Source organism: Mytilus edulis, chromosome 8 (genome assembly GCF_963676685.1).
Source record: "Mytilus edulis chromosome 8, xbMytEdul2.2, whole genome shotgun sequence".
NCBI classification, from domain to species: domain Eukaryota; kingdom Metazoa; phylum Mollusca; class Bivalvia; order Mytilida; family Mytilidae; genus Mytilus; species Mytilus edulis.
This window is the reverse complement of record NC_092351.1, coordinates 30,231,438-30,256,959: the sequence shown is the minus strand read 5'-3', so window position 1 is coordinate 30,256,959 and position 25,522 is coordinate 30,231,438.

Below are 25,522 nucleotides of genomic sequence, written 5' to 3'. Positions count from 1 at the left end.
CACAGGCTTAACAAAAATGAGGAAAAAAATCAATAAAAATATTCCTCTTGATACAATCTTTTGATTGTAAGAAGCTACCATGTACTGTCCAAGTTTGGTAAAAATCCAGCATAGTTTATGAATCTAATAAATGCTTTAAAAACTTTAACTGCAGACTTTACAGGTATGTAATGTTAACTGGAAGATAATCTAAGTCCATTTAAAAGTAAAATATGGAAAAAGTGGATTTTTTTTCCTTCAAATTTAATTCTGGATACTATCTTATGATTATAAAAAAGCTTCTGTTCAAGTTTGGTACAACCCAGGATAGTTTAAGAAAGTTATTTAAATTTTAAAAACTTTTACCACAGAGTGAATGTAATGTTTCACTGCAGAAAAACTAAGTCCATTCAAAAGTAAAATACGGAAAAAATGGATTTATTTTTTTGTAAAATTTGCTTCTGGATACTATCTTATGATCATAAACAAGCTTCTGTCTTAGTTTGGTACAAAACAAGGATAGTTTAAGAAAGTTATTAAAATTCTAAAAACTTTATCCACAAAGTGAATGTAATGTTTCCCCGCAGAAAAAACTGAGTCCATTTAAAAGATAAATACGGAAAAAATGGAATTTTGTTTTTACAAAATTTACTTCTGGATACTATCTTATGATCATAAACAAGCTTCTGTCCAAGTTTGGTACAAACCCAGGATAGTTTAAGAAAGTTAATAAAATTCAAAAAACTTTAACCACAGAGTGAATGTAATGTTTCCCCGCAGAAAAAACTAAGTCCATTTAAAAGATAAATACGGAAAAAATGGAATTTTATTTTTACAAAATTTACTTCTGGATACTATCTTATGATCATAAACAAGCTTCTGTCCAAGTTTGGTAGAAATCCAGTATAGTTTAAGAAAGTTATTAAAATTTCAAAAACTTTAACCACAGAGTGAATATTTGTGGACGCCGCCGACGACGACACTGACGACGACGGAAAGTAGGATCGCTTAGTCTCGCTTTTTCGACTAAAGTCGAAGGCTCGACAAAAATCTTACAATGAGCATATGATTGGAAATTTATTTATGAGAAGTTAGACTAAAAAAAGTGGTCGTATTCTGAATATTCGATCAGCTCACAGTAAAAGGAGAAAAACATACGCTGTTCAGTCTGAAGGTACCTGTTCATGTAGGGGGACACGTCTTGTAGCAGATTCTCTCCTTGTGGTGAACTAGCATGTTAAAAAGGAGCTCAGTGCATTATTGATCTAGTTCTGTACAAACTATGTTAATTACATTGTATTTATATCTGAGTATCATGTCCTCTTCCTGCACTTAACTTGCCACTGGATCACATAACATCAATCCATCCACCCATCTTCTCAAAAGTAATATATCGAGTTCCACTGTTCAATATGTTCTGATTTGACTCAAGCAAGATATAAATACATGTAATATGGTATTGTCAAATAGAAGTATTAATAAGTATTAAAAACATAAACCTTGTAGACCACACAAGATGCAATTCTGACAATAAATATGACATAAAGCCAGAATATTTAAAAAAAAAAGAAAAAAAAAAGAAGCTAAAGTAACTGTCGAAGAGCTGGATCTAAAGCTGAACCACTTCAGGACAACAAAAATCAGAGAAATAAAAAAAAAACATAACGAAAACATTTACATGTCACGATATAGAAAATGAATGGAAATGGGGTAAGTGTCAAAGAGAACAATTAACCCACCCCAAATATACAAAACAACTAGGCATCACTATACAGATAGTTTGATTTAAAAAATGAAACAGTACTGAAGAAATTAGTAACGAAACACTACTTACGAAATCAGTACTGAATCATTACTGACGAAATCAGTACTGTCTGAAACAGTACTGTCAAAATCAGTACTAAAACAGTACTGTCAAAATCAGTACTAAAACAGTACTGTCAAAATCAGTACTGAAACAGTACTGTCAAAATCAGTACTAAAACAGTACTGTCAAAATCAGTACTGAAACAGTACTGACAAAATCAGTACTAAAACAGTACTGTCAAAATCAGTACTAAAACAGTACTGTCAAAATCAGTACTGAAACAGTACTGACAAAATCAGTACTAAAACAGTACTGTCAAAATCAGTACTGAAACAGTACTGTCAAAATCAGTACTGATTTCATTGAAAGTATAACATTATAAGTTTTCAGTCTTTCCTTGCAGTACTGATATGCACGAGGGTAGAAATGTACCAAAAAAGTATGGGTAAATTATTGGTAGTGTAGGCATCTGTTTCCCTACGGTGAGATTCACCTTTAAACTCTGATCATAATGAATGTCACATGTGGTATACAATATTGTAGATATTTAGTTGTAAATATTATCTAAAACGTTTTATAGTTTAATTTATTAATTCATAATAGATATTACATCTATGGTTAAAGCATATTTTTTTCCTTTAGTTTCCTTCGCAGAAAGTTTTTTATTCTATATTTTTTATAATTTTAAACCAGTAATAAAATTATTCATAAAAAAAATCATGTAGACATCTGTCAACATATATTGAGATTCACCTTTGAACTCCCATCATAGTGAATGTCACATCTGGGATACAATACTTTCCTGGTGACATTTCTTAAGCCAGCTGAGATTTTTCTATAGAGACATTAAGAAAAAAAACCATGTAGGCATCTATTTCCATATTCACCTTTAAACTCTGATCATATTAAATGTCACATCTGGTATACAATATTGTAGATATTCAGTTGTAAATATTATCTAAAAACGTTTTATAGTTTAATTTATTCATTCATAATAGATATTACATCTATGGTTAAAGCATAATTTTTCCTTTAGTGTCCTTCGCAGAAAGTTCTTTATTCTTTATTTTTTTTTAATTTTAAACCAGTAATAAAATTATTCATAAAAATAATCATGTAGACATCTGTCAACATATGTTGAGATTCACCTTTGAACTCCCATCATAGTGAATGTCACATCTGGGATACAATACTTTCCTGGTGACATTTCTTAAGCCAGCTGAAATTTTTCTATAGAGACATTTAGAAATAAAAAACATGTAGGCATCTATTTCCATATTCACCTTTAAACTCTGATCATAATAAATGTCACATCTGGTATACAATATTGTAGATATTCAGTTGTAAATATTATCTAAAAACGTTTTATAGTTTAATTTATTCATTCATAATAGATATTACATCTATGGTTAAAGCATATTTTTTCCTTTAGTATCCTTCGCAGAAAGTTCTTTATTCTATATTTTTTTTTAATTTAAACCAGTAATAAATTATTCATAAAAAAAACATGTAGACATCTGTCAACATATGTTGAGATTCACCTTTGAACTCCAATCATAGAAAATGTCACATCTTGGATACAATACTTTCCTGGTGACATTTATTAAGCCAGTTGAAATTTTTCTATAGATACATGTAGAATAAATATATCAAGATTTACCTTTTTAATTCGATGACAATGGTCAGTCATATCTTTGCGTTTTCGACAGTCACTGGTTACTTACTGTATTTACATTTTTTACTTTTTATAAGTTATTTCACATTATTTTACCCCATATATTATACAGATTTGAATTTGAAATAAATTCGAAAAATATAATGCTTTTGGAAATTAAACTGAATGGATGCTGTCTAAAAATGTGTTCCGTTGAATTTTCAACCCGAGATGTCGAATAGAATGAGCCTTCACGGTAGTGAAAATCCAAAACTAATATATTTCCTTACACCATTGTTAAATTGCCGTGTTTTTCAAATGGTTTAAAAAAAAATAATTCGAAGTTGTAGGCATCTTTTTCTTATCACAAATCAAAAGCGATCCTCAGAATAACTGTGAAATAACATGCTGTAAGAGTCATATGTGGTAAACATATAAAATTAGAGTGATAGAGTACTTAAAACCATTTTTTTGTTTCTTGTGCAATATTATATAATCATTTGATCTCTGTACTCAACAAAATCACTTTAGTTCTTTATAGTCATGTAGAAATGGAATTTGTATTTGTTTCATATCCGTACACATACTTATCATTATTTTCCATTCGTTTAAAGTTGGGTCTATATTTTGCCATTTGATCAATGTTTTTTTCCTAAGAAATTGTGTTTTTCTTTTTTTCCTTTTATTTATTTAGAAAACGTTGATTTCAACGATTGCTAAGTTTTCAATATATAACTCAAAGATTGATAGTAAAGACATAATTTATTATCCCAGTAGATCAAAACTAAATATGTATCATGAAGTGATTTAAGACAATACAATGAACTAGTATATTAATTAGAATCAAATGGCTGTCAAAGTAGCTTCCACGCTGGTTTTTTACTCGTATTTTCATATTTGTCATGTTTCAATTTTGCAATAAATGAGACTCGTCTTTCTTTAAAATTTGATTAGTACGTTTATATTTTATATTTGGTGTGTTTGTTGACGTTTGTTGTTTGTGTTTCCAATGCTTTTGATTATACAGTAGTTGAGTGTCTAGATCTTCATTAAAATATGCATTATACGTATACATTTATATGTATTACATTTGAAATCAATTGGAACTTTTCGTAATGTAGATTAGAAAACTATATGAATCTGGAGCCTGTATGAATACCACGACGTTTTTAATTAGTGGAACAATAACCGTTTAGAGTATGACACAACTGAGTAAACATTCTATTGAAGTTATTCTTTGTGTTGGTGAATAAATTTTGTCAAATCTGCCCATTTTTTCGCAAAAGCGAGACATGTCGATCCTACATTACCGTGATGTATGGAGGCGCCCACAAATAATTTTTTTGAAATTCTAACAACTTTCTTCAACTAACCTAGATTCCTACAAAACTTGGACAGAAACTTGTTTATGATCATAAATAGTATCCAGAAGTAAATTTTGAATATCGAATTATGTTTATCCGTATTTTGATTAAAATTAAAATTAGTTTTTTCTGCAAATTAATATTACATTTACTCGGTTATTAAAGTTCTGGAATTTTAATCACTTTTATCTTGAATTCCTACACAACTTTGACAGAAGTTTTTATTATGATCATAATATATTTTACTTACAAATGAATTAAGTTTTTCTGCTAGTTAACTTTACATTCGCTCTGTGGTTTAAGTTTTAATAATCTTAATAACTTTCTTGAACGACCATGGATTTGTAACAAAAACTAGTTTTATGATCAAAAGCTAGTATCGAGACGAACATTTTGTAAAAGATATTTTCCGTATATTACTATTAAATCATGGATTAATTGTTTCTTCCATTTACCATACCATTACATACCATCTGCAGTTAAAATTGTTCAAATAGTCATTAGATTCATATGGTAAGCGATACATTGTCTCTCGTAGAACATATATTGCACTCGCAAGCTCGTGCAATATAAAATTCTACTTGGGACAGTATTCCCCAATATTCATGCAATAACCCTATAATATTGCACTATACAATAAATTTTCAGAACTCATGGCGTCATCAACGACAAAAATTTAGTTTAAACCAATTTTTACTTTAAATGTCATATTGATATACAATAAAAGGGTTATTGCGTGAATATTGGGGAATATGCATGCAATAACCCTATATCATAATAGCTGATACATTAATATTTAATCAAGATTATCATTATTTATATAAGCTGAAATGAATATGACAAAAACTATTATCATTATAATGTCTATTCTCTGACTGTACACGGAATGTAGCACTATATTGCTGAACATGTATTATATTCTCATATGATATACCCGTAACGGATCGTAAACCTTGTTAAAGTCAATTTTTGTTTAAGTGTTCTAAATGATGTTTTAAACTTGTAGTTCCTATATTCTGGTGTTCAATGTTGTTAGATTTAAATCTTATGTCTTAAGCTGTCTTGTTTAAGTGATTTGAGTAGTTCTTGAAAAAACTGGTATGTGTAGTTATCTTGTTTTAGTTTTCTGGGCAGTTCTTTTAAAAACCCTGTATTTTAGTTCTTTCGTTTACGTTTTCTGGGCAGTTCTTTTTAAATACCATGTATTCGTAGTACTCTTGTTTAAGTGTTCTGGGCAGATCTATTATAACCTTGTATTTTGAGTTGTTTTGTTTAAGTTGTCTGAGCAGTTCTTGAAAACCCTGTATTTGTAGCTATCTTGTTTAAGTGTTCTAGGCAGTTTTTTAACACGTTTTTATTTTTAATGTCTCTTGATGTTTTGTACAGTTCTTTTACAACCTTGTATTTGTAGTTCTCTCGTTGAGGTGTTCCTGGTGAGTTATTTTCCATATATTGCAGACTCGTATGCAATAGTACAGAAATACGCATTTTCTCTACTCACCAAAATTGATTGATATTTTTAAAGTCATAAAACATGAACTTTCGATTTTTATCATGTCCATACACATAAATACTAATGCTTTCCATTCGTTCATTCTTTGGGCGTTTGTTTTGCCATTTGGTCAGGGACTGTAACGATTAACCTACTTATAATATATAATTAGATTAAAGAGATATCAAAACACAAGTGGAATAAAATAAAATTGGTATCATGAAGTTGTCTTAGGCAATGCAATGTATACTATATGAATCTGGAGCCTGTATGAATACCACGACGTTTTTAATTAGTGGAACAATAACCGTTTAGAGTATGACACAACTGAGTAAACATACTATTAAAGTTATTCTTTGTGTTGGTGAATAAATTTTGTCAAATCTGCCCATTTTTTCGCAAAAGCGAGACATGTCGATCCTACATTACCGTGATGTATGGAGGCGCCCACAAATATTTTTTTTGAAATTCTAACAACTTTCTTCAACTAACCTAGATTCCTACAAAACTTGGACAGAAACTTGTTTATGATCATAAATAGTATCCAGAAGTAAATTTTGAATATCGAATTATGTTTATCCGTATTTTGATTAAAATTAAAATTAGTTTTTTCTGCAAATTAATATTACATTTACTCGGTTATTAAAGTTCTGGAATTTTAATCACTTTTATCTTGAATTCCTACACAACTTTGACAGAAGTTTTTATTATGATCATAATATATTTTACTTACAAATGAATTAAGTTTTTCTGCTAGTTAACTTTACATTCGCTCTGTGGTTTAAGTTTTAATAATCTTAATAACTTTCTTGAACGACCATGGATTTGTAACAAAAACTAGTTTTATGATCAAAAGCTAGTATCGAGACGAACATTTTGTAAAAGATATTTTCCGTATATTACTATTAAATCATGGATTAATTGTTTCTTCCATTTACCATTACATACCATCTGCAGTTAAAATTGTTCAAATAGTCATTAGATTCATATGGTAAGCGATACATTTGGTTCCGCAAACGCGGCTTTTTTTTTTGTTGCATATACAAATGGTTTGGAATCAAACTGTATTTTATATCATACCTGTGGTTTTGCGTTTTTTGTGTTAGGTGTTTACGTATGATGATATCTTGCTTTCATCGTGCAAATTTTCGTAACATGTAAACATTAAACATTCAATGCATTTAATCCACTTTATGATCAAATGACCAAATATTCCCAATTTTCATAAATAGCGCCATATAAATCATACAAAGTTTCGATGTTGGGTTGGTAGGATATATTTTATATTTATAATCAGTTAAAACAAACTTTGTTTATCCTGTCGTAAAAGAGAAAACAACTAATGTGAAAAGTACATTAAAAATTGAGGAAACAGTTATCTACTTTTCTGAGTAAAGAATGTCATAAAAAAATACACCAACCGCATTTTGATTCTGAAGTTGATACATTGAATTAACGGGAAATGTCATATACCGTACCAATAAATCAGGTCTTGCGTTACGCAGTCGGAGTTACATTTCTAATACAACTGGATAACGAAGTGGCATTCACACTATACATGAGCCATAAGGTGTATTGAAACATGAACGCATGAGAAAAGTAATGTAGTCAATAAACACAGATCCAATTAGACAATGGCATGGGTAAGGTTTGATGGGATTAGTTTATGGGCTCTCATTTGATCAATCATAGGTTGATTATACGACAATAAATATCTTAAAATATGTGTTATTTATTACAGATGCGCTTTAACTTCACTATTTATTACAACTTTGGATGGCGTTTACCACAATCGATACAAATGCATAGTGAACATTTTCAGAAAAGCCTAAGTTATCCATCAATCTATCTTTAGGATACCCTTTGGACAGATTTAAGGACATCCTGAATAAAAAAAAAAAGACCCTAATAGATTAAAGATCAATTTTACACGAATTTGTAAGGTCATCCTTATCAGCATTTATTCAAACTATTTCTGCTAATCGTGAAATGCGTAAATTGTCAGGAACCTGGTCTCATGCAGTAACAAGGTTACACTGTATTCGATTTTATGTTAAAACTTCTAACAAATATTGACACCAGTATGATACTTGAAAATGCAACTTACATAGTGTCAATAATTTTTTTTTTTTTAAAGATGCAATTGGATGTATATTTCCTCAAGAACTTGACGACATGGAGTGGATCTATAATTATACCAGACCAGATAGTGATGAACGTGTAGTAACTACTCTACGGATTCAAAACTCATCTCTACCATCTCCGTCGTCCATAAATGTAACAGTTTTTGGAACGACCATTAATGAATGGACTTGTATTTCTAACAAATCATGGAGTGGTGATATAGTAACTTTTGCTGTTTTTAAGTTAGTATATTTATATATCTCATGATAGTTTAAACTTTTTTCAAATATTTTGTGTTTTACGGTATAAATAGTTTTCTTCTCCACACACACATATCATTCTAGATAAGAAACAAATAGATTTAAAAAAAATAAAATTGACTGTCCTGAAAAGTATTTACATGAGTTCCTAAATGCGCATGAAATTTGGACATTTTTTTTATTTTACTAGTGAGAGATGTAGCTATCTGGTTTCAATCTATTTACAACAACACGGAATCTATTCAGTCATACACATCCGACTATGTATACGCAGAAGAGCTTAGTGTGACCATACCGTTTTTTTCTTGATTTAAAAAGACGCAAAAGATCAAAAATGGGCTCGCGAAATTATTAAGTGGAGCATGAGAATAATATAAAAACAAATAAAATAACTAAAAAGACGAAATAATGTTACAAAAACAGTTAAGAGTATTGTATATTGTAACTTGTTGAGACTAGATTACTACCGCATAATACCTTATTTCAAAACAAAAGCAGTAGTTCCGATTAAAGCCGATTTTGGCCACAAATTTCAGGTTCAGCTGCAAAAGATTTCGAACATTTTTTCAACACTAAAGTGTCTATTTCAGTTGACTCAATTAGTTTATATGAACGATTTCAATTGTTTTACTCACTACAAACGCCCCGATTCAAGCTTATATATGAAAAAATCTATCAAATATTCCAGAAAAATTCCCTTTTCATATGTTTTTTTTTGTAGAAAATGAAAGTGGCCGCATCTGTGTTTATCCTCAAATTTTATATATGTTATGTATCATCATTAAATACAACTTACATTTCAATATTATGAATGAACACAAATGCGGCTACTTTCATTTAAGACGAAAACCGTCCAAAATTTAACTAAAATGTTAAAATTAAGAAGATTTCAGTAATTTAGAATGACTAAATGATGCTAGTACCCGATTTATGTGCATTGTATTTAAAAAAAAACAGCCCATATTTATGTAGCAGAAACATTCTACTTTTCAATAAATAACTAAAAGATTACATTTTAACAATTTTGTAAAACTGCTTTTATTTTGGGGCCAAAAAAGTGGTCTTAGTGGACCTACTCCTTTGTGAAGAAGGTAGAATTTATACAGTTTATAAAATACAATAAGATTATTACATTAAATCTATAAAATATAATTTGACTGACGTTATGTAATTGAGATTGAGATATTAAATATGTGTTTCTTCTTTTCTGTTTAAGGAGCAAAGAAAGCTATACAGACGGTCCTTTTTCAGCTAAAAGATGGTTATATCTTTGTATAGAATTCATCAAGGTCACAGATAACTTGTACTACTTCTATTTATTATCGGGTATTATTTGTTTTGCATTAATCAAATCATTTTTCTTTATTTGAGCTTATCATAGTTACTATTGATTAAACGTTGTATTTTGCGTGTCTGGAAATGTTTGTCTTTCGTTTCTTCGAATTATTGGTGCAAGCTTTGGTTTTTATTTGAAAGCTATTTACTAAGTATACAAATACGAAAACAAATATTATTTAAAAATTATAATATTTATTTTGAGAAGTAAATTGACTTTCCACTATAACAAGTCGCTTTCAAAAATGAAAAAAAAACAATCGATGTCAGACGCCGGGCAGGATACAGCAATACTTGTTGGTGTATATCTAATCAAGTACGTGTTTTAATTTGTTCAAAACCTTTCAACATTCTGTTAAATCAAGAAATTCTTCCATATGGCAAGTTCAACTTCTGTATAAATATACAATATTAAGTCAATGAAAGAAAAATGTAAATTCTTTTGTATGAGGCTGAGAAACTGGAGAAGGACGAGGTTCTAGAAGCCCTTCCACAGTTTTGCGCCGAGTACAAACAAGTTTATATTCTTATGTCATGGACCTAAAATTGTTTTATACAGCAACAAAAACTACATTGATAGCTTTTCAAATAGTAACGCCATTGTCAATCTTATTTTCATGCCTTAATGAACCCCTGATTGTAGGAAAAGTGTTCCATGAATTTGATATTATACAAAATATACATGTAGCTATGTTACTATATTTAGGAAATAAAAACAACTAGTTGCAATATAATATGTTATACCTCCTGAATATTTCCTTGTTAAACAAATTGTTTCGGAGTAATATTCTACATTTTATACTATGTGTTTCCTGCTGAATAGTCCTTTTTGTTTTTGAGTGATAATGTGTGTTTCTGAGTAAAATCATGTCTTTCATATTTACAATAAGTTTTTTTTTAGTAACACTCATATCATTCATGATGTTAAAACTGCTTAGATGTTCCTGTTACATATGTTTTTTTTTCAATATTTCCTTAAGGTGGTACCCAACACTTTCACTAAAATGAATTTGACTCGTTTAATTTTCATAAAATTTTGACAAAGTATTTACTTTAACCCTTTGACAAACATATAAAACTTTTAAAAAATTTGAACCAAGCATTTTATCATAAAAATTACACTGGTTATATAGCAGTTTGACAAACACTGATTTTGATCATTGAGAAGCTTGATATTCCCGTAACAACACAACGTAATTAAAACGTTTAGCTGATTTTACAGAGTTATCTCCCGCTAGTGTTAGGTACCACCTTAAGTCATTCTCTCAAAATTCTTTGTCAACACTATAAACACTTTTGATATACGACATTCATTTTAGATCATGAATTTAGTGTGATATTAACATAAGTACATGTTTTCACGACAAATGTATATATTTTTGTAAATCGCGAAAACGATCATAGTTATAGAAAATTTTAATTACAAAATTTGTTTTATAATTCAATTTTGACCATTCAGATGTGGAAACAACTGTATCTCCAAATGAGAGGGTGTTTAATCAACCAGCAGACCGTTCACCAGCTGATAATGCCCCGATTTGCAGTTCATTTTGTAAACACGCAACCAATCCAAAAAGGCGCATACTACGAAAGAAAGGTAATTCGCAATTACTTATATAGTTCAAACATAGTTGAAAGGGAATAGTCATGAATCATTTGGAAATTGTCCCATTAAATTTATTTTACCATCAATGAAATTAGCCTATTAATCTTTGTTAATTAAAAAAATGTACAAATGTATCTTCGATTCAAGCTAAGGAAATGAAAATTCTTGGCACGAGTAAACGTTTATCCTGTCCAGTACTAACTACAAAATTTCAATTAATATCTAATTGCAAATAAGATAATAACCATCACTGAAAGTAATCGAATTACCTTTTTGTTAGACCTATAGACAAGTGTTCTTTTACAGTTGAATAAGTCGCTTTTTATTAATAATAACTATGAAATTATATATCGGACAAAATGCAGATACAATGTACTTATATTGTGTCATTAATGAAATGTATTCGTTCATTTTGATCAATTTAAGTCATTTCAATTGATATTTCATAGTGTGACCTTTTATGTTGTAATGTTAAACTACTGTTTACATTGAGAGTGAAGGTTGGAACCGGTTAAAACATTTGAATTAGCTTCAGTTAACTCCTGTCCTAAATTGGAAGTCTGTTTAGTGATTGTCGTTTGTTGATGTAGTGAGCTAGTGTTTCTCCTTTTTTTTATGGATTAAAACGTTCGGTTTCCAGCCTAGAGTTTTTTTACACAATTTGGGGATCATGCTAGCTTGCTTTTCGCTTTGAGTTTAGGCTCCGTGTAAAAGGCCTTACGGCCGTCCTATGATTTTGTACTTTTGATTTTGATACGATGTAAATTTATAAAAGATTCACACGGAAGTCACAAATCTCTACCGAGGAACGTGTATAAAACGGGAATTTGGATTTGAAAAATTCGCTAGGATGACCGTAAATCGTAATCGAGATGACCGTAACAGGATTAGCGATTCATAACAAGGCTGACCGTAATTGGTTAAAAGATGACCGTAAATTGTTAAGGATGACCGTAACTTTTAAAGGCTGACCGTCAATAGAGAAACTGAATCCTGTCATTTAACAATTTTTTTTTTAAATAACAACAATAACTAATTTTGCTAAACATGGAATATAAATCTGCTATTTGCAGTGTTTAACCAAGAATCTACATAACTCTTTTCATACAGTTGAGTTCTCACAAGACAGCAGCCGTAGCAATTTCCCTTGGGAATTTAAGTTAATGAAATTGGAACATGATTCAGATGTGATATAAATAGTGTCTGTCTTCGTTATATTTTGTGCAATAAAAGAGAAAATGAACTTCATTTTCAATATTACCAGAATAACATTGCTGACATACGGTCTAAGGTTTGGAGGAGTACCCTGGTATCGTTCTATTTTAATCTACAAATGGTGAGATGACTACCCCAATTTTGTTAATGATCTCCTACGCTAAAATTTTGTTATGATATTTATATAGATACTTTTCGAAACCATAATTATCCTTAACTGTCACATAAGTGCGGAGCTCTCCTTCTGATTTCTTGGTCAGTTGATCCTTCCAAAATTTGTATACACGTCTCTTTCAATATTTTCCTAATGGTATTATTTGAAATATTTTCCCCATCATTTAGATTTGCAAAACCAGAAAGAGTTTTTAAATTGTGTTGGAGAAAGCTAACCATGACGATTTATACTGAGAATATAGAGATTTGAATGCTGGTATGCATCTTGTAATAAAGGAAATTATTCTTATTTTTTAGTCTAAGCCAATAATTCAAAATAGACCTCACTAAAGTACAGTGGAAACCGACCAAGTTAAAATAAGGCTGCACAATTTGTGTTTTTATTTGTGCCGACCAGAATGAATTTACAAAATTTACTGTGTAGCTTTTCACAAGTTAAATTTGAATACATTTTATACATGCAAATTAGTTGGTTTCCATATCTAAATTTTGCTATCAAGGGATTGAATGAGCTCCAAATTTCACTTCCATATAGAGGGATAAGCTTAATAGCATGCTCAAAAACATGCATTCAGTACTAGTTTTTAAGGATTTAGAGATAATATGCCTATTCATATTTACATGGTCTAGAGATTTTTCCAAATAGTTGGGAAGGTCATTGATGAAAATCTTAAACAGGTTAGGACTTATGTTATCTCCTTGTATAACTCAAAACTGTGTAGGGAAGAATATAATACAAATTGACAGCAATGCGACGAAAAGTTAAAGAAAAAAGACATTGATTAAGCATAAGATTATCCAGCGGAATCAGATTAAAATCTTAACATCTGCCTTGAAGTATACAAACAGTCCATTGACAACACCGGATCCGATGGAACTGCAAAATGTATTCGGCATTCAGTTGGTTTGCCTGAGATTAAACATTCCGTAACAAATGAAAAGCAATATGTTCAGTAAATATTCCATTAGATAAGGATTTCAATACGGAAATGAAGTCTTCGTATCGCCCTATCTCTTTTAGTTTTGCTTCAATTTTTGGCAATAGTTCATAAATATAAAAAAGATGTGGTATAATTGCCAATTTGACAACTCTCCAAAAGACAATTCTCCACTGGAGACCAAAATGACACAGAAATCAACAACTATAGGTCACCGGACGGTCTTCAACAATGAGCAAAGTAAATACCGCATAGTCAGTATAAAATGCCCCCTAAATAACAATGTAAAATAAATTCAAACGAGAAAACTAACGACCTAATAAAGTTCATTTTTAATTCCGTTGGATACCCTTCTTGAACATAATCGCCACTGACTTTAAAATTGATGGAACATCTTTTGAATGCTACAGTTAGTTCTTCTAAATTTATAATTTGGTTTTTACTTGTATTTAGATTTTTTACAGTACTATATATACATTGTACATCGGATAGATTTAGAAATGTAAAAATTGTTGAACAATCCAACCCTCATGTTTAAAGCTAGCAAGATTCCTCTTTCATTCGGATACGATTTAATACAGTTGGTGAACTATGTATTTGAAGCAAGTCTTATTTTCTTCTACCTATAGGATAATGCAGTCTTATAAATACGTTTTATAAAAACACACTTACTGATTATTTGATACAAAAAAGGTAATACAAATACGAATATCTGTTAGAATCGATGGTCATCCTTTATAAATTACGGTCATCCTTTACAAATTACGGTCATCTATTTACCAATCACGGTCATCCTTGTTTTATGTTACGGTCATCTTGAAAATATTTTACTTACGATTTACGGTCATCTTAGCGATTTTTTCAAATCAAATTTCCTGTTTCATACACATTTCTCGGTAGTAATATGTGATTTCCGTGTGATTCTTTTATACATTTACATCGAACCAATGTATGCTTTGTAAAGAAAATGCTTTAGAAACACTTAAACAGACAATACAAATACTGACCCAATTTTTCATCCGACATCTTGGGATGACCGTGAATGCAGTTACGGTCATCAGCTTTACCCCAGTGAATAGTTAGGTTAGTATACTTATATGGAATTCAATATTGTATATAGAATAGAAATTCAATTCCAATTCCATATTTTATCTACCTCTCACCTGATGTATAAAATTACACAATACATTTACAAAAGATACAGTTTGTAAACATAAGCAAATCTGTTCAGATTTATGAGAGACCATATTCAACTTAAACAATATGTATGTTAAATAAATATTAAACATGAATAGTAAAATTATACAACACTATTATTCAATTAGAATGACGTGAATAAAATGGAATAATGTTTTATTGCTAATCACAGCACCCAAAGCTGTGATGAATAATAATGTATTACATGTATTTTCCATTATTTCAATGATAGAACTCGATATGGCTTCTAGAAACGATGACAGTCCATCGTAAGGGGACGGTACATGGCTGACGCGTGTTTAGTGCCATATAAGAAAGGTTTGGTTCTCAATGCTTTTCAGCCTCGTACTTTATTTTATTTTTTCAACATTGTTTTATTTGAGCGTCACAGATGAGCCGTTTGTAGACGAAACGCCCGTCTGTCGTAAATATAAATATCATTCCTGGTATCTATGATGAGTTTATATATCTCTTGCACGTAAAAGACACCCTTGTAGAAAGAAAGGGACAGGCTTATGCCGCTACAAAGGGGAAAGGGATTAATAGAAGTTGCAAGAACTTGTTTCTTAATCCTTTATTAATAAATATGTTTAGTACACTACATTGATTACAATATTGTTTAAACTGATTGCATATATTAGAAAAAGCATAAGGAAAGCAATACAAATAGTTTTTTTAAGCCATATGGTAAATACACATGTATGTTGTGATATGAACACATGTCAGTATCAGATTTTTGTGCACAGTGTGTGTACTACTGGTAAATGTATGTTTTAAGAGAACATGTTTAATAACTACTTGTCACTAGATGTGGATACTTTAATTATCCTAAGATCTTTGAGTGCGTGATTTTAAGACTCTTTCATTTGCAATAGAATTTAACATTGAACGTTATTTACATTTTCACAAGTATTAATCCTTCTAAACTTGAAGACAATTAAAAATTATGGTTATATAATGTTCTTAAAAAACGAACGAAGATAAAAGTATCATGCTTTAGAGAAAGACAAAAACACTTTATAAAAAATGACTCTGACCCAAGACACAAATTTCTATATAATAAAATTAAAAATGAAAATGAGGAATGTGTCAGAGAGACAACAACCTGCCCATAGAACAAACAAAGGCAGATGTAGAAGTTATAACGTTATTATACTTGCGAAATAGCAGTAAATTGGTCAATAAGAATGTCATATCAATCGATGTAAAAAAAACAAAAACAAAGCATAATGTCAACCGGACATTTTATATACCGTGTATAACGTTTCTTTCAATATGCGAATTCTTTTTTCGGAGGTATTTAAGGGAAATATGATTTTCTCAAATTTTCTAAAAACTGAAATTAAAGGGTAGCTATATATAAAAGTTACTAACCTGGAAGTTTCTTATGACGTATACTTTTCGAATAAGAGAGTTCGGAGTGGTGCTTTTTAAAACTTTGATGTTATCTCAATCAGGTTAATAAAAATTTGAAAAAAACCCATCAGAAACGACTTTATTTTGATATATCCTAGTCTTAAAAACGATGGGAATGTGAGGAATTTCGATTTAATTTTTTTTTTAAGTTTTGTTATTTTCATCATTATTCAAATTATTCCAAATTAACAAAATATCGAGATTACAGGTTTATTCGTCTTGGAATTTTGAATAGTAAGTCGTTGACGAAATTGAAAAGATGCAATAACCGGTCCACTTATGTTTACCCACAGAATAACGTATGTATGTCATTGTATTGGCAAATATTTAGTATGTTTTGTTTTGTTTTAATATTTGCAACTTTATCATCACAAACATCATAATAGTTTATAGACTTTCAATTATTGGCCACACTCGTTTTTCACTCTATTGATCTAATTATTTTGTGCAAATAAACATTTATCTTTCTGGATCCACCCTTTGACAGGGTACGATTTGATTTTATTGGATTTATCAACTTTAAATAAAAAAAAGTAATGTTGTACTGTCTTGGCCGTTGTTTTATTTTATATCATTCTTCCTTTATCTGAAATGATTAGGTAATTTTTCTAAGATCAATCATTCATAACTACAAATGTATGTACATTGGTTTCGTTTTAAATTGTAGAGTTAATAGAATGTCCTGACCTTGCAGAAGTAAATTTCGCTACTATAACGAATAAGACTGGTATAAACGAAAACGACAATATTACGTACGCTTGTGATAGTGATAATGTATTGAAAATCTGGTGATCTGATTCGTCAATGTATGAAGGATGAAACCTGGAGTGGAAGTCCTCCAGTCTGTGGTACGAACATTTTGTACATTTTGTTTATAAGGAGCATACTAATTTTATTTTTCATTAAGCAGCAGTCATGGCAAAAATGTGCATACATCATTCTATTGTATGAAGTTGTTTTTACATTCATGTTTATTTCAGGTTAAAATAAAAAGAAATATCGATTGGCCTATATTCCAATATTCATAATAAATATTATAAGATACACAGTGTGCAAATTATCCTACTTAAAGAATTGTATTGACCTGATAAATTCCGTATTAGAACAATTGCACACTGTTTAACGAATTTAACCAGATTTGTAGGAGACCATTTATTTTAATTTGAAATATTCCAATCTAAATATAACCGCCATATCTCAATTAAGGTTTTGTTTATATTGAGAGGTAATATAATTTTATGATGAAGTACCGCAATAAAAAAAACTTACGTTAAGCCGTTTTGTCCCATATATTATGTTTATATAGTTATACTAAGTGTCAGTTTTGTCTACTTTTAGAGAAGTTTGCTACTTAGTTTCGAGATAGATCGTTTTCATAACATTAGTATATATATATATATTGATAGGGTATCATGAACAAAAAGAAAAAAAATATACGTCCGTTTGCTTGTTTTCTTAGATAATAGCCTGTAAAATTTTGGAGGGAAATGTTCTCTCTTGTTTTTTTGTAATTGACAAGTTTATATTCTAAACAAATATTAAAAATTAACAAAGATTTTTTCAGATGCTTGTTAATACATGTAAAAGAATTATAACAAGGAAAATGTGGGACAGTGGGCAATGAAAAGAAAAGACTATATTTAGAGCTCGAACAGTAGGGCCGAACACAAATTTTACTTTACAAGACTCGAAATTATCTCGACATAACTTAAAGTCTTATTTTACTATACTCGGCTCTGGGCTACACTTTACTTGATAAGTCTGATTCAGTACTTGATAATATTGATGAAATCGAAATGGTGTGTACAAATGCTCGACCAGTCTCGTTTCAGTCTTATCAGTCTCTGTTCAGTCTCACCAGTCTCGACCAGTCTTTACTCAATCTTGACATGTCTTTACCTGTCTTTACTGGTCTTTACCTGTCTTGACCAGTGTCGACCACCTTAGACTCCGTATTGACCTTTACATTTTGTCTACTCTTGTATTAATCAGCTCATCAAAATAAATCATGTATTGAGCTAACAAAACTTAATAGCTTAATGAGGTTTATTGAAATCAAATTTAAGGATTTAATCTTGTTAAGTAGGTTTTGTATTTTCAGTTGGGACTGAATTCAAATAGTCACATTTAATTTTTGCATTTTTTTTTAAATCAACCATCAAACTATACTGCCAACTAAGTTATATATTAAACTTACTGAATTACAGGTTGTAATATAGTTTGTTTCATTGCTGTCAAGTCTACGGATTTAATTAATATAAGTAAAAAACGATAGAATTTTAAGCCATTTTAGGTCCAAACACTCAATTGTCGTCCCTTGATTTTTTTGTTGAATATAGTCCCAAGTGTTGACAGTGTGTTACTTGCCATCTTTTTTTATGCCCCTTTTAAATGTAATTATCCATGTTTATGCCTCAAATAGCAAGTCTGGGATCAAATGACACTGTCAAAATATTTGGGTCATGAGTTTTAGAGTTAAGTAGTGATTTGGTCCAGTAGACAAAGGTTAATAATCAGCACATTGGAGGTTGTCAAAAGATTTCAAGACTCCTTCAACATAAAATTGTCCATATTTTAATTTAAGGCAGAGCCGATGAAGTTTACTATAATTTTATCATATTGGTCCAAAAGTAGAACAGCACACTGTCCAAATTTTGTTGAGAAAGCGCAATTTGTATTTATTGTCTAAAAGAAATTTACTACGGAATAGTGTGAGTCTCTGACCTGTATTAAGACAGTTATCTTTAAATTGTTATATAACTTTTTTTCAAATTAACCTGGACTTCCAATAAAATTCAAATTGATTAAGTGATTAAGTTAAAAAAGGGATTTAAAGGTGACTATTAAAATCTTGTTCAAACTAAACATTCTAGCTTTTTTTACTTTTAATTAAATCCTTACATTTGTAAGTAATAAACCAAACTACCAAAAATCTGGCTGTCTGTAAGAGTAATATATAATAACAAAATAGCTGACAAACTGGTGAAAATCTCGATTGGAAAAGTTTATAATTTATTTTAAAGAGAACTATCTGACGACAGTCCGAGCTAAATGATGGACTTTTTTTTACCTACCAATGATTTTTTTAATATGACAGCAAGGAATCAATCTACCACATAACAAAATACTTAAGTTAGGGGATGTGTCATAGCGTTGCATCATAAATAATTGCAAAGGTATTTCGCCTGATTCCCATTTTGTGTTCACATTCAAATAAGGATTTTGTACTGTAAGATTTCTATTTACAGGCATTCCAAATCCAAGTAAGTATATATCAATTCATAAGTTAGTTCAATTATACTTTGGTTTAACTGAAGCACGCCTCCGGTTGCTGAATTTTAACTATGTATTGCATATCAATTAGTGGCCTTCGGCTGCTTTCTGCTCTTTGGTCGGTTTAATGTCACCTTCCTCATTTTCATTCTCAATATTATAGAAATCAAAAACTAAAGAATTGGAGCTGTTTCATTTTATTTTGCTCTATTATATTTACTTTACTTGTTAGTAAGATTAGTTTGATATATAGCATTATTAATGATTTTGCGTTCTTAGTTATGTGTTCTGTATATGTTCTGTCAAAGCGTATTTTTCGTAGTCATATAATATTTTACATTTATAGAAATAAGCTATATACTTTGCTTTTTGTGGCTTTTTTCGTTTTGCATTTTTTGATCTGATATTTATGTCCTGCTTTATTACATTTGTTTTGAAAGCCATCCTTAACCTGTCCCATAAATAAAACAGTGTATTTAAGTTTTAAGGTTCATATTCAAATGTGTAAATACTCTCTTGAAAAATGGACGCAATGCTTTTATTTCATAAAAAAATAAATAAGTAATAATAAAATACAAATATGTTCCAAGTAATAAAACTATCATGATACATAGCAATAGTGTCAACTGATCAATCCATTTTATCCTGCAATCAGCAATCTATTGTACAAATAACAGGTAAACAAATACATTTTTTCTTTATTTGTACATATACGAATACAGTCTCCTTTTATCCCGCTTCATTGTTGGGCAAGGGGTAATGTGGATTTTTCTTTTTGTAAACCAGTTAATTTTGGGGGTCCTCTCCACGGTCCGCGTTTAAACTGCTTCATTGAAAAAGAAATAGATACGGTAAGGGCCGATTTTTGATTCAGATTTCAGGTTCATCTAACGAAAGATTTTGGACACTTTTTAAAGCGTCTATTTGAAAAAATTCAATTAGTTTCAGTGAAAGCTTGCAGCTGATTTAGTATTTAAAGACGCTCAGAATCAAGTTTAAATATGATAACATGACAGTGTTCATGTTCCATGTTCATCCTCAACCTTTATGTATGTTATGTACTATCATCATATACAACTTACATTGAACTATTAGGAATGAACACGAATGCAGCAACTTCCATTTAAGACGGAAACCGTCTAAAATTTAGCTAAGATGCTAAAATTGTGAAGATTTCAGTAACATAGCATGACTTTTTGATGCTAGTACCCGATATATGTGCATTGTATTGTCAAAAACAGTGCATAGTCATGCAGCAGAAGCATCTACTGTCCAGGAATTAGCTTACATAGATAACATTTTCACAATTTTGTAAAGCTGCTATATTTTTGAGTCAAAAAGGAATCTTACTGAACCTACTCCTTATAGCGTAAAATAAAATCAAAGGATACTGCTAATTATTTCCCTCCTTTCATAGTTCCTTAATGACCTCAGCCTGAAAAGATTAAAGGCACAATTTGGTTAGAAGAGGGACACAGTTGATTCATTTGGGCTTGTCGATAATTTGTTGACAAAAAGTCCTCCAAACGTAACAAAGATGTTTATATAAACTGTAAACAATTAATATTTTTAACAAATATTAACATGTTTAAGTTACAAAATTCAATATACTAGGCAAAATTCAGCCAATTTGAGGACCTGAAATGCATTTTTCGCTCTAATGACGCGTCTAAAAAAACATGTCCCTTTGGCATTTTTCGTCTATCTTTTGGTTATAATCTTAAAGTATGGCCACCACTGAAATGTAAACTCCTGATTTGGGAAATGCACATATATATAGCAAGCGGCGATGTAAATTTGTAAGCTTGAACCGAGACCTCCTTTAAAATAGGACAGCCTTGAAAAGTACAACAATTGAACTATGTTCATGTGTATTTATAATACATTTTTAAATCATTTACAGCTGCGTTTACAGTGACATTACCTGGAGGTGTGCAACCATACCAGAAAGATAGTATTATCAAATACAGCGAAGTCATCGATAATAGTGGAAATGCATACGATCCCTCTACGGGTATTTTTACTGTAGACATGGACGGTTTTTACTCGGTATCTGTTACTATGATGTCAGGCCTTGTAACCGCTCACACTACTATACGGAAGAATGGTGCGATTATGGCGTGGCTCTACACTGACAAATATTATAATATGGCATCCCAAACCATCAATATGCGACTGTTAGCAAATGACACGATTTGGGTACAAATGAACAACAAGGCATCGAGTCTTTTTGATGTTTATAACACTTTCAGTGCAGTTTGGATATCTTAAAAAAAATCTGTGAAGAATGCTATTTAATAGAAGTTACCATTTAGTTAGTATTAATCTTGTTTAAAGAAGCAAGTTTATGATAAACCGTGTTTGCTTTTTAGTTATGCGTTATTTCGTGTACCTTATACATTAAACAAAGACTGTATATGTTGTGTTGACTATTATATCATTTGTTTGAGGGCTTATTATGAATGTTCTTGCGTATGTGTTGTACTTTTGTCACGTATTGTTTTATTGATACTTTTCAACATTGTCGACAGTTGTATATTTTTAGTTGCATTTGGTGTTCCTGTTGTTCCTTTGTTTTTCTCTGATAGTTGATCAATGCATATCCTCCGGCTTTCGTTTGTCGCCCATATTTTTTGTTTCAATTGATTTATGTCTTATGAACCCTGGTATTTTACTGTTGTCTTTATATTTCAACGTGCGTATTTTAGATAAACATTCTAATACCCTAAATATGGCTTAAACATGGAGATAATATCAGTATAAATCCAAAGCAGATATGAAGTAAGATATTTGAGACATGTCAACGCGACAAACGACACACACTTCGTACATTTTAAATTTCAATTATTTGATAGATAGTTGATTTTACCCAAGGAAAAAAAACATTAACATTCATTACGATAATGTGCCAAGAGATGATAAAATTTTGTTATAAGTCTTCAGTTGTATGGATAAAGTCGCGTGCATTTCATTGATAACTTGACGATGATCGACTGTAGGTGTGATGAGATGATTGAAGCTGTTAAATTTCTTCTTTTAGATGGTGATGTTCCTTTGGCACCATCTGACGGTGTTAATATTTCACAACTAGTTCAGAATGCCTATGTCTGTTGTGACGGTTTTGATTTTAACGAACGTAAATTTCTTAAAACCTTTACTAAATTCTTCAATAGATGTGAAGATTTGGTTTATAAATTCGGTTGTAAGTTCAAACGGAATAGCACATCCTTATTTTTATGGAAATGTTTTTTACCGTGCCCGGATTTTTTCCCCCGATATTTGCAAACTTACCAATCATTCAAAAAAATTTAGTCTGAGAGGTTACCAGTTCAACACTGTAATTAGATAATTAGATATTGATTTTATTGGTATTAATATTGATTTTGTTATCAGTAACTTAAAAGCAAACTGAATATTATTGGAATATACATATACACATTCATGGATCTACAATATGTCGATATTGTTATTTTGGCATGTTTTTCTGTGATTGTTACGACGTCTTTACACTAAATCCATAAGATGTTGGATGCGTTCTAATTACTAATTGAGTCTCAGATGTATGATATATTTAATTGTTGTTATTGGCTTTGAACTGGCAGTCAGTAACTTTGAGTACTCTCCTATCACAACTTACTGTATTTTTATAGGAAAGGGGTATACAAGTACCGGACCACGTCCACTCTGTGTTTCTTGTTAACTGTATGTTGTTTGTATCCATCTGATAAGTTAAGCTTTTTTAAAACTGATTTTTATAGTTCGATCTTATGTTTTGCTGTTACATCACTGTCCAGTGTTAGGAGGGTGGTCTGCTAAAATATTTAACCCCGAAACATTCTATAAGTCTGTGACTGTCCCAAGTCTGAAACCTGCATTTCAGTGATTGTCGTTTGTTGATGAGTTACATATTTGTTTTCCGTTTAATTTTGTACATACACTAGGCACTTAGTTTTATAGTTTGAATTGTTTTACTTTTGTAATTTTCGGAACTTTAATGCTAATAATGCGGTATGGGCTTTGCTCAGTGTTTAAGGCCGTACGGTGACCTATAGTTGTTAATTATTTTGTCATTTGGTCTCTTGTGGAGAGTTGTCTCATTGACAATCTTACCACATCTTCATTTCTTTATTGAACATGTAAAGTCGATGCACTGATTTTTGCGTCAATGCCTAAGATTTTAGAGAATCATGGCATGTCTTTGATATAAAAGTATTTAGGCAATAAGAACAAAAGGAGAATGAACGAAATACCGATAAGTTAAAATATCGGTCAAACCGTGTATGGTCCATTCCGTCCACTTCGTTCTTCAAATGAAAACTTGATCGACTGTGTATAAATAAAGGCAACATTAGTATATCGCATTACAGAAGTCAAAAATCAATTACTCAAAAACAAATCCGGGTCCGTAACGAAACACAGAGAACATGTCATTTACACTAGTAAAAAACACTGGGCCAACAACATCACGTAATAAATACAAACACAAACGCAACCAGAAACAGACTACTTGATAACAACTGATATATTCTTGACTTGGCGCAAGACATCTTAAGAAAACAATAATGGCACGCGATACCACATGGACTATAAAACTTATATAAGTCGGAAACAAACTGACAACACAAAGGCTAAAGATATCTAAAAGACTTTGAACAAACTGTAACATGTGTAAGTAACGGCGTGTACTCTCAAATCTGTAAATAGTGTTTACCTCTTTGGTAGAATCGGTGCCTAAATCAAAGTGGCCTTTCTTATGTATGATCTTTGTATGAGTACGAATCATGTTGTTCTATTGTTTTTTTTATCAGGCAATATTCTTAATAGATATCGCTACGCTCAATATCAGTAAGTATTTGAACAGTGTAGACTAAGACATCGCTGATTGATTGTAATAATGAAATGGCGACGTCGTTCTCAAATAAGAATAGAAATTGCAATCAATATCAAATCTTTTTTCATATGACTTTTACTGTTTCTTTTAAAAAATTTCAATTACTATAAAATGTTTTATATTCCGTGTGTCTTTTTTAATTTGGAGGCGCTTGTATGCATCATCTAGCATGTTCTTCAGTTATTGACTGTACTTAGGTTATGTTTTTATCATTAAAATTTATAAGTTTGAATTCTTCTACGATGCAAAGAGTTACGATATCAGCCAGGCAATGACATTGTGGTTATATTCCATTCCTGTCGTGTGGAATGTTCGAAATTTCGATAGGGTCAGAATGGTGTTTGATACGTTTTCTCCGAGAAAAACTCCGAAAAAAGTCTCTAATTAAATGGCGATATCAAAAGTTCAATGTTTTAAATTGGCGTTTTAAGGGTTGGTAACTTTAAAATAGTGCATTTTCTTTCAGAATCGACATTTAATTTAGCTATTTTGTATTTTAGTCAGAAAAAAACGTACAGTAACCTTTTTTTCTTTTAATATTCACTTTTATTATATTATTGAACATGTATCAATTGAAACTACAAACTTCAAACAAATTCTATCATTTTTATTCAGACACACATACCACCTTCAAGGCTTTGAATAAACTATTCACACTGGCAGTAAGTATTATAATGTAAAAGAAGTATATTAGAAAACAAATAGTATGTTTCTTAATGTGAACTGTATAAGAGAAGCCTTATTCATAATATCATTATATTGAATCATTTCACAATGATTAATAGATTTGAAAGAAG